We start from the raw sequence: 14,361 nt of genomic DNA, 5'->3' as shown, positions 1-14,361 counted from the left end.
GACTGACGATCCCAGCTAAAAAACCTGGCCTGCCATACATCAAGGCAACGCACATTAGTCTAGTACCTAGGAGGGGGTTCAGCGCACCCCCCGGAGATATATTTCTAATCAGTGTTTTTTTTTATAGGAAAAAATATGCTGAAAATGATGAGCTATGTTAACAAGTTGTCAGAATGTCCCATCTACCCCCCAAAAAAACAAAACCCATTTTTGGGTATGTGGCTCTAGCGAAAATGTGTTAAGGCAAATATTAATTCACTAAAATTACAAAAATACACATGGAAGTCTGAAATTTGGCATGGAGTATCCTGGGACATAGGGGTACGTAGCGGAATAGGATTTTAATATTTGCCACCACTGTATTTTTAAATATGACCAACATCAACCCCAGAAACAAAAAAAAATATGCTGTCCGTTTGACAAATAACAAAAAGGATGATTAATTACCAGCACTTTATGGGGGATATCACTGCCTCATTTGTATATAGAAAACTTCCCATGTCCCTAAGCTTCAATTTGAGCCCAAGATGACCTTTCTGGCTTGAAAATTGCTCTTTCTATTGCCAAAGTTCTGCACCATACCTCAAATCGGAGAAAATAGGAGATTCAGTCAGTAGCTTTCCAGAAGCTTTGTCTAGCAGGTATCATGCACCCCCAGATATATATGTGTGTATATATATATATATATATATATATATATATATATATATATATATATATATATATATATATATATATATTTATATATATATATACATATATGTATATTTGTAATCAGTGTTTCCTAATTGGAAAAAATGTACTGAAAATGATGAGCTTTGTTAAAAAGTTGTCAGCATGTCCCATCTACTATTCATATGCAAATTAGTGTCGCCATTATGGAAACATCAATTTCGACTATATATCTCAGCCAATATTGAATTAAAAAGAACAAATAAGGTGTCTGAACCTATGTTTTGAGGGTCAGGAATCTCATTGGAACTATTCTTAAAGTGGCCACACCATGCTGGTGTGAAATGAGTTTCACCGTTACAATATAATCACATTTTTTACCAAGTAATCAATACCAATATTGTGCATAACTATACAAACAAGGTGTCAAGCCAGATGTTGACAGCCCACAGCGCCCAGAACCTCCAAGCTCGGAAAGCACAAGCGCCAGGCATCCCACAACACCAACGGTGGGTTAAGTGGCCTCCAGCCAGGAAAGGGAGAGAGTGGCAGCAATTTGACGATGACATGGATGGTATCCTGGAAGCTACCGTGAAGGGAGGGGCCGACAGGAAGCTACAAACAATGGCAACTATGGTCATCAGCATTGCAACGGAAAGGTTTGGTTCAGCGGAGAAGCGCGCTGTTACAAACCAGTACTCCAAGAACCGCAGGGCAGAAAAGAGCTCACAGCTACGATAGGAGCTCTGAGCATTAAAGAGACAGTTCAAGGGGGCGAGCGAGGACGAGAAGCCAGGACTGGCAGTACTACGTAGTGTCCTCAGGAAGAAGCTGCTGACCCTCCGACGAGCAGAATGGCATAGGAGGCGGGCTAAAGAGAGAGCCAGAACACGCGCTGCCTTCCTAGCGAACCCTTTCGGGTTTACTAAACAGCTGCTAGGCCAGAAGCGCAGCGGCCATCTCACATGCTCAAAAGAGGAGGTAGACACCTATCTTCACAACACCTACAGGTCAACCAATGAACAACTAGAGAGTTGGCTGAAGATAGTCGACAAATCAGGCCTTGTGGGGAAATTCAAGGCGTGGGTATATCAGCATAGCATCCTGCCTAGGATACTGTGGCCATTGCTGGTGTACGAATGGAGAACGAAATCCGATCTCTACTGTGGAAGGGTTTGAGAGGAGGGTCAGCAGCCAGTCGACGTTGGTTGGGCTTACCCAGAAGCCTAAGCAGCATGGCCTTCTACGGCAAAAAGAACAAGCTGACGCTCCCTATCAACAGCCTTACTGAGGAGTTCATGGTAACCAGAACGAGGGAAGTGCTCCTGTACAGGGAATTCAAGGACCCAAAGGTATCCCAAGCGGGCATAGAGGTGAGGACTGGCAGGAAGTGGAGGGCATAGGTGGCTGTGGACCAGGCTGAAGCACGACTGGGCCACAGAGAACTTGTGGGACCCGTAGCGACCGGCCGTGCGGGTCTGGGAACCACTCCAACGATCCACTACAAAAAGCTCAAGGGCAAGGAAAGGAGGGACCTGGTCCAACATGAAGTGAGGGCTGGGGTCGAAGAGCAGCGGGCAAGCCAGTGGGTGGGACTGAGGCAACAAGGCGCATGGACCAATTGGGAAGAGGCCATGGACAGAAAGATCTCATGGCCAGAATTGTGGAGGGCTGAACCCTATCGCATCAAATTTCTCATTCAGTCCGTCTATGATGTCCTGCCCAGCCCATCAAACCTGTGCTGCTGGGGCAAGGTTGAAACGGCAGCATGTCCCTTGTGCCAAGGAATAGGAACCCTGGAACATATCCTCGGCAGCTGTCCTATAGCGCTCAGCGAGGGCCGCTATCGTTGGCGCCATGATCGGGTGCTTAAGGCAATCGCTGAGTCCATCAGCATGGCCGTCGACCAGAGCAAGCACTCACAACCAGCAAGGCGCGAAGTCCCATTCGTACGAGCCGGAGAACAACCACCTCCCCGACTGAAAGCCCAAACAGGCCTCCTGGGAGCAGCGAATGGCTGGCAGCTAAGGGCTGACCTGGGGAAACAACTGAGATTCCCTGAAAACATTGTGGAAACCAGCCTCAGGCCAGACATTGTCCTGCTCTCAGAGTCATCTAAGCAGGTTGTTTTGCTGGAGCTAACAGTGCCCTGGGAGGAGAGGATGGATGAAGCAAGTGAGAGGAAGAAAGAGAAATACGCAGAGCTGGTGGAGGAGTGCCGCAGACGGGGGTGGCGGGCGCAATGCTTGCCCATTGATGTCGGGGGAAGGGGCTTTGCAGGGAGGTCACTCTGCAAGGCCTTCGGCCTCCTGGGCATCCCAGGGGCTCGCTAGAGCAGAGCCATCAGTGCAGCTTCCGAGGCGGCAGAGAGAGCCTCACGATGGCTGTGGATCCAGAGGGACAAGCAGTGGGCAAGTGCTTCTTGGACACAGGCCGGGAACTGATCACTCCTGGTCGGGTTGCCTAGGCGAGGGGGTCTGAAGTTGAAAGAGCCGAAACCCGCCATGACCCTAGGTACTATCACTGAGGATGTGTCTAGAAATTGCATCATTAGATGTATGTAACAATCAGAAAAACTATTATCCAGTAGCTGATGTTATGGGTGCAACCATCTCATTTTACAATCATTGCTTGAAGCTAATACTTGTTTTAGAAGATGTACAAAAGATAAGATACCCTAAGAAGAAAAATATATGTGGTCTTTTAAAGATCATTGGCCCTCAAAATATAGGTTCAGACACCTTATTTGATCATATAAGTGCAATATTGGCAGAAATATATTGAAAATCAATGTTTCTATCACCGCTGCACTGATTTGCATATAAATAGTAGATGGGACATGTTGACAACTTTTTAACATAGCTCATCATTTTCAGCACATTTTTTCCAATAAGGAAACACTGATTACAAATGTATATATGTATATGTATATATATATATACATATATATATACATATATATATATATATATGTATATATATATATATATATATATATATATATATATATATATATATATATATATATATATATATATATACATATATATATATATATATATATATATATATATGTATATATATGTCTGGGGGTGCATGATACCTGCTAGACAAAGCTTCTGGAAAGCTACTGACTGAATCTCCTATTTTCTCCGATTTGAGGTATGGTGCAGAACTTTGGCAATAGAAAGAACAATTTTCAAGCCAGAAAGGTCATCTTGGGCTCAAATTGAAGCTTAGAGACATGGGAAGTTTTCTATATACAAACGAGGCAGTGATATCCCCCATAAAGTGCTGGTAATTAATCATCCTTGTTGTTATTTGTCAAGTGGACAGCATATTTTTTTTTGTTTCTGGGGTTGATGTTGGTCATATTTAAAAATACAGTGGTGGCAAATATTAAAATCCTATTCCGCTACGTACCCCTATGTCCCAGGATACTCCATGCCAAATTTCAGACTTCCATGTGTATTTTTGTAATTTTAGTGAATTAATATTTCCCTTAACACATTTTCGCTAGAGCCACATACCCAAAAATGGGTTTTGGGTTTTTTTGGGGTAGATGGGACATTCTGACAACTTGTTAACATAGCCGGGGGGGTGCGCTGAACCCCCTCCTAGGTACTGTACTACATGCAGGCATTAGCTTCACTCTCATCAATAAAACAGAAAATAAATCACCTATAATTTTGAGTCTGAATCTAACCCGCGACATAAAATGGCGGCTCTGCTCTCGCTATTCTTTAGTCCAATGCGAGACAACTTGACCGCGCAGATGCACGTCGCACAACCCGAAAATAAAACTCACGGTGTAAAACTTGTTCCGACTGCCTCACGTTATATATATGTATATAATACATAATATTGGCTTCACATCGAACTTATTCAACATAATAATGAACATATTAATGAAAAACAACTAAACAAACTCCAGTGACACGATAGCAGCAGCGAACAAAACATTCATCCAAAAAAACGAAAACCCAACATGAAACTCTCAAAAATAACTTTTACTTGCTCTTTTCTCTACCACTCTCAACTCGACTTTTTTTGTCGGCTGTGTTCTGATCGTCTCCTTGTTCTCACGCAAATCACACTCCGTCCAGCAAGAGGCGCTACCTGTTCTGCTGTTACCACTACGGTAAATAAAGGAACAGTACATATATATATATATATAACAAATAATAATAATAATAATAATAATAATAATAATAATAATAATTTTAAACTACTTTAAGATATTTTTGGTGCTTTTTATTATTCATTTGTTTATTTCACTTATTAATCAACCCAGTTTCACCAATTATATTCATCTAGGTTACACATCACCAACACCAACACTGATCTGTGGAACTCTGATGTATGCCATTGTACAACGCAACACACACACACACACACACACACACACACACACACACACACAGCAGCACACTAGTCTTGTTGCTGTTCTTCAGTCCTTGATGCTTCTTTCTTCCACACCTTGCAGGGCTCCTCACCACTCTAATGGCTTGTTAATGGACCTGAGATAAGTGCTTTGGACGCATTGACTGTAATCACCTGAGAAGTTTCCCTCTGAATCATTTCATAAATGCAGCATTCCCATTACTTTATTATTGATGCCCTTTGTGAGCTCAGCATTTAGATTGTACGACATTAACAATCTGCACTGCGACTTCAGGGAGAAAAAAATTTATACAAATAAAAAGATACAAGAGGATTTGCAATTCCTATCAGTAATATTTCAAGTGCAAAGTTTCTAATTTTAAAAATAAAACTCAGACTGCAATCTTGGAAGATAAGCAGGTCATCATGAATGAAAAAATAAAGAAAAACTCAAAAGATTGAAGGTGGGAAGTCATTGGTTGTTCCTGGAACTTAACCTCAGACCAGCCATCATGTCAAGCATCAGCATATTGATTCTTTCATCTGTCACAGAGTTCAAACAAAAACACAATGCTGACATGATTGTACCTGTTTCATGCCAAAATTAGTTTTTGTTCTTCCTATTTTATCTTTTATTTGTCTTATCTTTTCTTAAACAGTATCTTTCACCTAATGGCTGTGATCAGGAATTTGTTTTTAGACTATTTACAGTAATCTATACAATCTGAAAAGGAAAGTTTGACAAGATGTCTTTGGTGACTGAGAATCTTCATCTGAACTCTGAGCCAGCGCAGGATGTTATGTCTGCTCGTCCTCTTTTGCTAGGACGCCCTAAGATTACATCTGGAGGAGGATTTTATGAAATTGCTTGACATGACTGGGTTTGGTTCCCAATGTTCTACAGACCATTAGTTCTACGCATAAAAAAAAAGTCATGATTTAAATTGATTGATGATGAAGCACTACACTGGGCCTGGGTTATTTTTGAGGTATCTGTCATGGCGTTGAGCACGTATCCGTCGTAAAGCAAAGAGCCAGGAAGCTCCTGGATGCCCCTGGAAGCTCCTGGAAGCTTCTGCTCTCAGATCCAAACAGAAAAGATGCACAGACGCCGACGATGTCTGTTTCTGTAGATGCCAGTTGAAAGGAGGATGGTGAGGTGTTTTTCAGTGGAAAAGCAAGATGGAGCAGCATTTGCATTTATAGGGTTTGTTCAACACCTGCCTCTAATCAGGCACTGACTTCTTCCTACTCTTTGTTTTTATTTGCTTATGATGGAAAAATTAGTTCCTGTCTATCAAATCCTGAACACCTGTCACAACCAATGAAGGGCTCCATTTGTTTCTCGACATTCCCACTCTACGCTCCCCCCACCGGCTGTGTGGCATCGTATAAGGTGGGCTGAAAATTGATGGAGATTGGTTACAGTCCACTTCCTGCCTCCATTTACCCCCTTTTTAAATCAGTTTATCTCATATATAGATGCATTTACAGACAAGGGCAGGGTGGTGTGTAGGAATTTAATATATACTGTTAAATATTGCAATTTCTTTTGAAGTCGTGATGGTATATGCATTGGTGAAGTGTGAGCACTATAGCTGGGCTAAGACCATTCCAGACTGCAGGGGTTTGCTGGGGTGTCACATCATCCACATCAACATAGGCAGAGTTTTGCGTACCAGTGGGCCAGATTTACCCAGTGACAGCTACCGACTTGCTCAGTGGGAAGCAGGGGGAAGGTGGCCGCAAGTTGGCCACGGAAATATTTTGAGAACATCTGAGGATTTCCAATGTAGCGTGACTTCAAGCAACTTTTGTCTTCATGCTATTTAGAACGTAATGTTGTTGTCATATGTAGTTAAACTGCCTGAGTAAATTGAGTTTTATCCCTCTTAGTTACTGCTCAGCAGATTGATCCATGAATGTGCAGGTTCAGCACACCTGTGTCTTCAGCTGTGGTTCCAATTTCAAATTCAAGTGAGTGCCTGTTGTCTCACTCAAGTACTCAGACAACAGTGGCGAGGAAGAACTGCATGTGAAATGGTAGAAACTCTGAGCAGTCCTGCATCTCAGATGAAGGTCGAGAGTCATTTCTCTGATTAGAAGCAAACGATAGCTGTGTTTCCATGACCCCTAGAATTGCACAAAACCTAAATATGGCAATAAAAACTGGTGATGGAAACAGCTAAACTTGGAAAAACCTCTCAAATATGGCTAAAAGGTTTTGTCGCTCTCATGAGGTGGTTTTTCACACGTATACATATGGAGGTATATTGCAAAAGTGTCATGGGAACACTTTTTTCACATTGACACGTCAGTGGACGTCACGTACAGGGTTGCGTGACCAATTCACTGACCAGTGAAAATGGCGCGTTATGATTGGACGAAGGACGAGACAGAATATTTTTCACGAGTCATCAAAGAGAAAAATGTAACAACCATTCTGGACAGCCAATGAACGTGAACAAACAAAAGCAAACATAATTCTGGTCAAATCAGGTGGGACAAGATTTGACCAGAATTACAGTTTATGCATTTAACACCATTTAATGTAAACACCTACAAATAGCAATTGTACTTTGTTGAAATTTTAGAATTATTGCTTTTATTTTGAGAATAACTGTCATGGAAATGTTGCTCATGACAGACGAAGTGGCAGTGTGTATCAAGAAGAAACAGGTGTGTCCAAACTTTGACTGTGTGTTAAACTGCAAAATGTGCTTCATCTTCATCTTCACGTTTGCTGAATTTTTTCCGGAATCTACCATTTCTAATATGCAGAATGTAATTGAATGTATTAAGATACAACCAACAGTGTTAAATTATCTGTAGGATTCCAGGGTTCATGAATGTTTTGTCTCAAACTCCCCAGTGATTCAATGGGAGGAGAAACAAGGTTGGAATGTAAATGTAGTTTGTAGTTACGTCTCCACAAGAAAGACAAGCCAGAGAATTCTTGGACTCACAGAAATCCAAGACAGATTGTGTGGCAAGAAATGAACTCGGTGCCAGCTGTCATACAGCTCACCTTAAGACTCAATATACTGTGTGAGAACACTTCCTAAACCACAGTCAGAAGTCATCTAATTGCTAATCTATAATCCGTTTAGCACGCTTTTGCCTTTTTTCCAGATTGATCCTCCTCCATGCGGAACATCATGGCCGGCGGCTACATTAATCCTGTTATTGAGAGAGTGTGGCTAAGGAAATCCAAATAGCTCTCCTGCCCCTCTTCCCTCCATTCCCACCCACTGGCTTTCCTTTCATCGGCTGTAATTGATAACCTGAACCACATGAAACAAAAAGGTCATAATGAACATTACATTTGTTTTGCTGTGGTTGTTTTTGAATCGTGTCATTTGCTCTGCGAATAATGACATGCAGCCCATTTATCACAGTCTCTGCCTGGTTATGGGATAATATTTTCCAACTGTCATTCATGAACTTTGATTGATGGAATTAGGCATGTCTGAATGTATGGACACACAAAACACACAAACATTGATAAATAAGTAGTATATCTATCTATCTATCTACCATCGCGTGTGACAATATTAATACTAATGTTAGGCAATATAAAGTTTAACGTTTACGTTACATCTATTTATTTCGGATAAAAGTATACACTCAATACAGATATTTAATGTTCATCAACAAATCCATACTTAGAGGAACTTTCTAACTTTGTTTTCTAAGAGCCCAAAGAACATTACACTTCTTCAAATTTTAAATGTCCAGCCAGAAAGTCGAAGCAGACTTTTGCATTGAGCAGCGCTGGTAGGAAGTGTGCAGAGCTGAAAGCCAGGAGGAGAGGAAAGGTCAAGTAGATAACACCTGGAGGGGAGGTGGCAATTGAGGGTGTGTTCTTCAGCACCTAATTAATTGTCCTAGATTAAAATGTGACATATTTTAGCTGAGATTTGTAAGTGCCCGAGGCCATACTCTCCCAAACACATCAGTAGTAATTAAATTGTTTTCCACAATGTTATTAAACTTTTAATAGGAATAACAGGCACCCATTTAAAATTCTTGATAACTACATTAGAAGCTCTCAGATCTCCAGGGAAATCTGTGACATCAGGGGTAGTTGTGACCAATCGTCATGACATTTTAGATCAATGCAATACCTCATGTCTGGTCACAAATGAGAATAACAGGTGTTTGACAAAGTTCAAGATGACAGTTATTGTATGATCAAATTCAAGTGAGTGCCTGTTGTCTCACTCAAGTACTCAGACAACAGTGGCGAGGAAGAACTGCATGTGAAATGGTAGAAACTCTGAGCAGTCCTGCATCTCAGATGAAGGTCGAGAGTCATTTCTCTGATTAGAAGCAAACGATAGCTGTGTTTCCATGACCCCTAGAATTGCTCCAAACCTCCAAACATATGGCAATTAAAACTGGTGATGGAAACAGCGCAACTTGGAAAAACCTCAAATATGGCTGAAAGGTTTTGGCGCTCTCATGAGGTGTTTTTTCCACACGTATCCATATAGAGGTATATCGCAAAAGTGTCATGGAAAACACTTTTTTTTTTTCCGCATTTACACGTCATCAGACATGACGTACTTGGTCACGTGACCAGTTCACTGACCAGTGAAAATGGCGCGTTATGATTGGACGGAGGACGAGACGGAATATTTTTTCCAAGCCATCAAAGAGAAAAATATAACAACCATTCTGGACAGCAAACAAACATAAACAAACCAAAGCAAACATAATTCTCGCCAAATCTCGTCCCGTGAGATTTGACGAAAATTACAGCTCATGCACTTCACACCATTCAATGGAAACACCTGCAAATCGCAATTGTACTTTGCTGAAATTTTTTGAAATATCGCTTTTATTTTCATTATTTCATATTGTCATGGAAACGCAGCAAGTGATGAGGCTGAGTGAGCGAGTGAGCTTATTCCTAATGGAGATACACTAGGACAGGATATGAAACTACAGTCAGGAGACCTTACAGTAGAAGATGATTATTACAGATAGTGTGAACAGTATGTCAGTGATGACTGCAATAGTTGAGCAGGCAGTGCACGTGGCAGTCGACTCAGATTGACAATCTACAGTTCCAGTAGGAGGACCTGAAAAGTTGATGGACGAGCAAAACGACAGAATCCTGACAAAAGCCAGAAATGCTGACAGACAGGAGGAGAGAGAGAGGAGCTCAGTCATCAAGGGGATAACCCCGCTGGACCCCCTAGACACCCTGGAGGCCCCCCTGACACACCAAGATTAGAGCAGCTTAGTGAAGGTTTGGCTCAGTCATCCCCAACTATTAGCCATCAAAGAGGAAGCTTTGAGGATCCAGTCCTTCAAATCCAGATCCACTGATTCCACACAGGAAGGACTTGCTCACAGAAGATTCACTTCCTGTTTTCTTGACTCGTGGAACCTTAAATTTCCTGGAATTTAGAGACTTTAGTTCTTTGTGGGATAATATGGTATTATGTCTGACAGTTTAGGGCTTTGTATGTTCAGAGACATACCAGGAATTGTACCTGGTTTCAATGAAGATGATTCTTGGTTATTTATATTTATGTCTAGCTTATTCATTTGAGAGTTTCCTCCATCTTCATTACCCAAAAGAACCAGAGAGAACCAGCAGACACATGGAGAACATTGAGAGAACCCAGTAGACACAAGGAGAACATGCAAACTCCACACAGAAAGGTCCCAGGAGACCCCGGGAATCAAACCCACAACCTTCTTGCTGTGAGACGGCAGCGCTAACCACTGTGCCACGGTGTCGGCTGAGTTTCCGCCAGTGCATTATTGTGTTGTTGGCACAGAGTGTCCTCAAATTGCATTTCATAAGATGCAAAAAAGGAATGTGGGGAGAAAATGAATAAAAAAGCAACAAGCACACAGCTTGCTTTTGCCTTTTCAAAATGTCAAGCAAAACGTGTCCTTTTGCTTAATGGCAGCATGGTTTTATTCAGTGACTGGCATAGTTGTCAGAACAAATATCACCACCTGTGAAGAAGAGAATGAAGATGTGTCCCATTAACTTCTACCAAAGTTGAACCTTGTAGCCCTTCTTCAATACTGAACTTCAATGAAGGCCTCAACTAATTCTGAGACAATCTTTTAGGAGTAGTGATAAACTGAGATGAACTGATAGAATTGGAGGGTTTTTCTAATTTGCTTTTTGTTCTTTAAATTCTAAACCACAAAAAGGCAGAGGCAGTAAACTGCTGTTATGAAGTGGAGGCATGTTGTCGGGTCCAAGATGAATCTTTCCCTGACATTTGAAAATTAATTCAAAATGGAGATGACCAGAAACCTGACAGAAAGAGACCGGCGACCGTTTTGAGGGGAACAGTAAAATTGTGAAGAGTTAGAAGTGATTAATGAAAACTAATATTCCATAGCAATTAAAATGATTAAAGCTGGAGGGTCTTTTTTAGCCGTTACACTGAATTGCTGAAAGAAAGAGGCGGCAACAAAGCTGAGAAGCAAATTGCATTAGCAAGTTGAGGAGAACTGTATTAAAATGCAAATGTACAGCTGTTAATAGTTCTTCAAAAACCAATAATCCCCCACAGTCAGTCATGTGTCAAAATGGTTAATGGAAAAATATCCCAGAGGCATGCAGGGTCCCTTTTTCCATTCCACTTTTGATTAAAGCAGAAATTCTGTTTGGGGAAAAGCCCCATTGAGGTCAAGATGGGCCTGGCAGAGATGGCTTCATGTGGGCACCAACCCAAACTCATTGTTCTGTTGCCCCGATTCCACTGATCTGTCTTCCCCTGGGAGGAACCCTTATCACCATCAAGGGGATGCCAGGTTGCCATTCAGATCTGCACTTATTACTGGCATTCATCACGCACGCGAGTGAGTGAGTGAGTGAGTGAGTGAGCGAGTGAGTGAGTGAGTGAGTGAGTGAGCGAGTGAGTGAGACACAACATGCATCCAGAAACATTGTCATGAAAATATTGTGTGGCATGCAGAGAGGGAAGGTGACAATATGGAATACGGCCACACGAAGCACGTGAGCTCAATTCCAATTGGCACGCTGTGTGTCAATACAGTATATGCTAATGCAGTACAACAATTGTGCGGTGCATTAATAATAGGCTCATATTGAAAGTTGTCAGCTTTAATGTAAAGATTAATCAGGTTTATGAATATATTTATAATCTATAAACCTCCACCTCCTCCATTAGCTGCGTTTCCATGACAGCTTTTTACAGAATAAAAGCCATAGTTCTAAAATTTCCACAAAGTACAATTGCAATTTGCAGGTGTTTCCATTGAATAGTGTGAAGCACATAACCCGTAATTCTTGTGGAATTATGTTTGCTTTGGTTTATTTACATTTGTTTTCTGTCCAGAATGGTTGTTATATTTTTCTCTTTGATTACTAGTAAAAAATATTCCATCTACTCCTCCGTCCAATGGTAACTTGCCATGTTCACTGGTCAGTGAACTGGTCATGTGACCCAGTACGTCACACTTTTTTCACACAGGCATGTCAGTGGGTCTGTGTGAAAAAAGTGTTTCCATGACACTTTTGTGATATACCTCTATATGGATACGTGTGAAAAACCACCTCATGAGAGCGTCAAAACCTTTCAGCCATATTTGACAGGTTTTTCCAAGTTGCGCTGTTTCCATCACCAGTTTTTATTGCCATATTTAGGTTTTGCACAGTTCTAGGGGTGATGGAAACACAGCTCCAGCTGCCACCAGCTCTCTCTGCTGGCGCTGTCATCACTGGGTCACGTCTGGTCAGTGCCAAACAACAGTGCCACGCTCCAGGTGTGGACAGGTCACATACAACTTGTCAAGTTGTACAACTTGCCATAAAATTCCACAACAACATATTTAATTTTTACTTGTAAGCAGTGACAAGTGATTAGTGATAAGCAAATGAGCCATTGCAGGTTGCTCAAACATAATGTGTGCATCAATACTCCAGTATCAATCAGCCAGTTGTAATAACTGAAATAATTTCCATCTGCTCTTTATCCTCAGAGGTGTTTTGTTCTCTTAATAATTGTGTTCTCTCAAGATAAATCTCTGATAGTTGTTGCACCTGCAAACAAACACATTTTCTAATTAAAAAACTTTGAAAACTCTGGCACGTCATTATCAGCGTTCATCTCAAGTGCAGTTTCAAAAAGCCGCCACGTGTGTTGGTTCTTCTATAACTGTAGCATGACGAAGGAAGCTGAACGTTGAACGGAGAGACACGTTGAATGACTCAGGATTGACCCTCAGAGGAACACCAATATGTACCTTTCAGTTCAACTTGTCATTTGTGATGAAATGCTCCATTAGCAGCGTTTGACAATGTGATTTGTTTTACTCAATCAGCTGTTATCTCTTTACACACAACACTCCTCATTTCACTCATCAATCTTTGGTTTCATTGCACGCTATTGTAGTACCTCTTTATTCACATGGAGGCCAATTTCAAATAAAGTGAGGCTCCTACAAGGCTTTGCTTTGAATAATTTTCATACTACTAATAATCATAATACTAATACTAATAATCATCATTTTGCATGATTAATAAAAATGTGACCTTTAAATTAATCTGCCTCTTCATTTCGACATGTTGTGCACTCTGAACTCCCCACTGGCTTGTTAAAAGAGGGCCTTCAACATTTTCAACTCAGCTTTCTTTAACACGGACAGACATGAAAGCACTCCATGGACAACAGATGAACACACCAACTTTAATTACTGATAAGTTGGGAGTGAGCTCAGTGCAGCGGATTTCCCTCCTCAGAGGCTCTAATCTGTTTGAAGCCGGCTGCTGATCCCAACTGCCGAGTCAGACCATTCATTGGCAGGTGCCACTGTCGAGTCCCCGAACAGACGCTATCAGTCTCCGATCCCAATCTCCTCGTCAAGCAGGGACTAAAAACAAGTTCACCTCCACCAGTCCAACTTCCTGCCATGCGCTGTTATGACGAAATCTGCTCCGTCGCACACGCTGCAATATCACCAGATCCTCAAAGCAATTAAGTCTGGAAGTCCTTTTTTCTGGACCTTCATTATCGCAGGGGAATCCAGCTGAATCTGCGAGTTTGCCTGGACTCCAGGAAATATGGTGGATAAGTATGACAACACCTACTGCGTCTGGACTTTCTTCACTCTCGTTAAAGATGCCCGTCTGAAACTGTGATGAAAGTTAATCAGAGTCTGGCCAGTGAGTCGGGTGTCTGTCCCACATCACACCAGGGCAGATTTCATAGGTTCTCTGGTCTCTCTGGTCTCTCTGGCTTCTTCTACATTCCACATACTGTGCATTCATAAACTGTTCTAAACTGTCTGTAGTTCTCAATGTGA

General features: G+C 41.6%; 1 pseudogene; it reads left to right on the top strand.

The window, feature by feature from the left end:
- Nucleotides 1-1,107: 1,107 nt before the first annotated feature.
- Nucleotides 1,108-3,005, top strand: LOC142905138 (uncharacterized; annotated as a pseudogene).
- Nucleotides 3,006-14,361: the final 11,356 nt, after the last annotated feature.

Source organism: Nelusetta ayraudi, unplaced genomic scaffold, assembly GCF_046127955.1.
Source record: "Nelusetta ayraudi isolate G7.1 ecotype Tasmania unplaced genomic scaffold, CSIRO-AGI_Nayr_v1 ptg000135l, whole genome shotgun sequence".
NCBI classification, from domain to species: Eukaryota; Metazoa; Chordata; class Actinopteri; order Tetraodontiformes; family Monacanthidae; genus Nelusetta; species Nelusetta ayraudi.
This window is presented reverse-complemented; position numbering and strand designations above follow the sequence as displayed.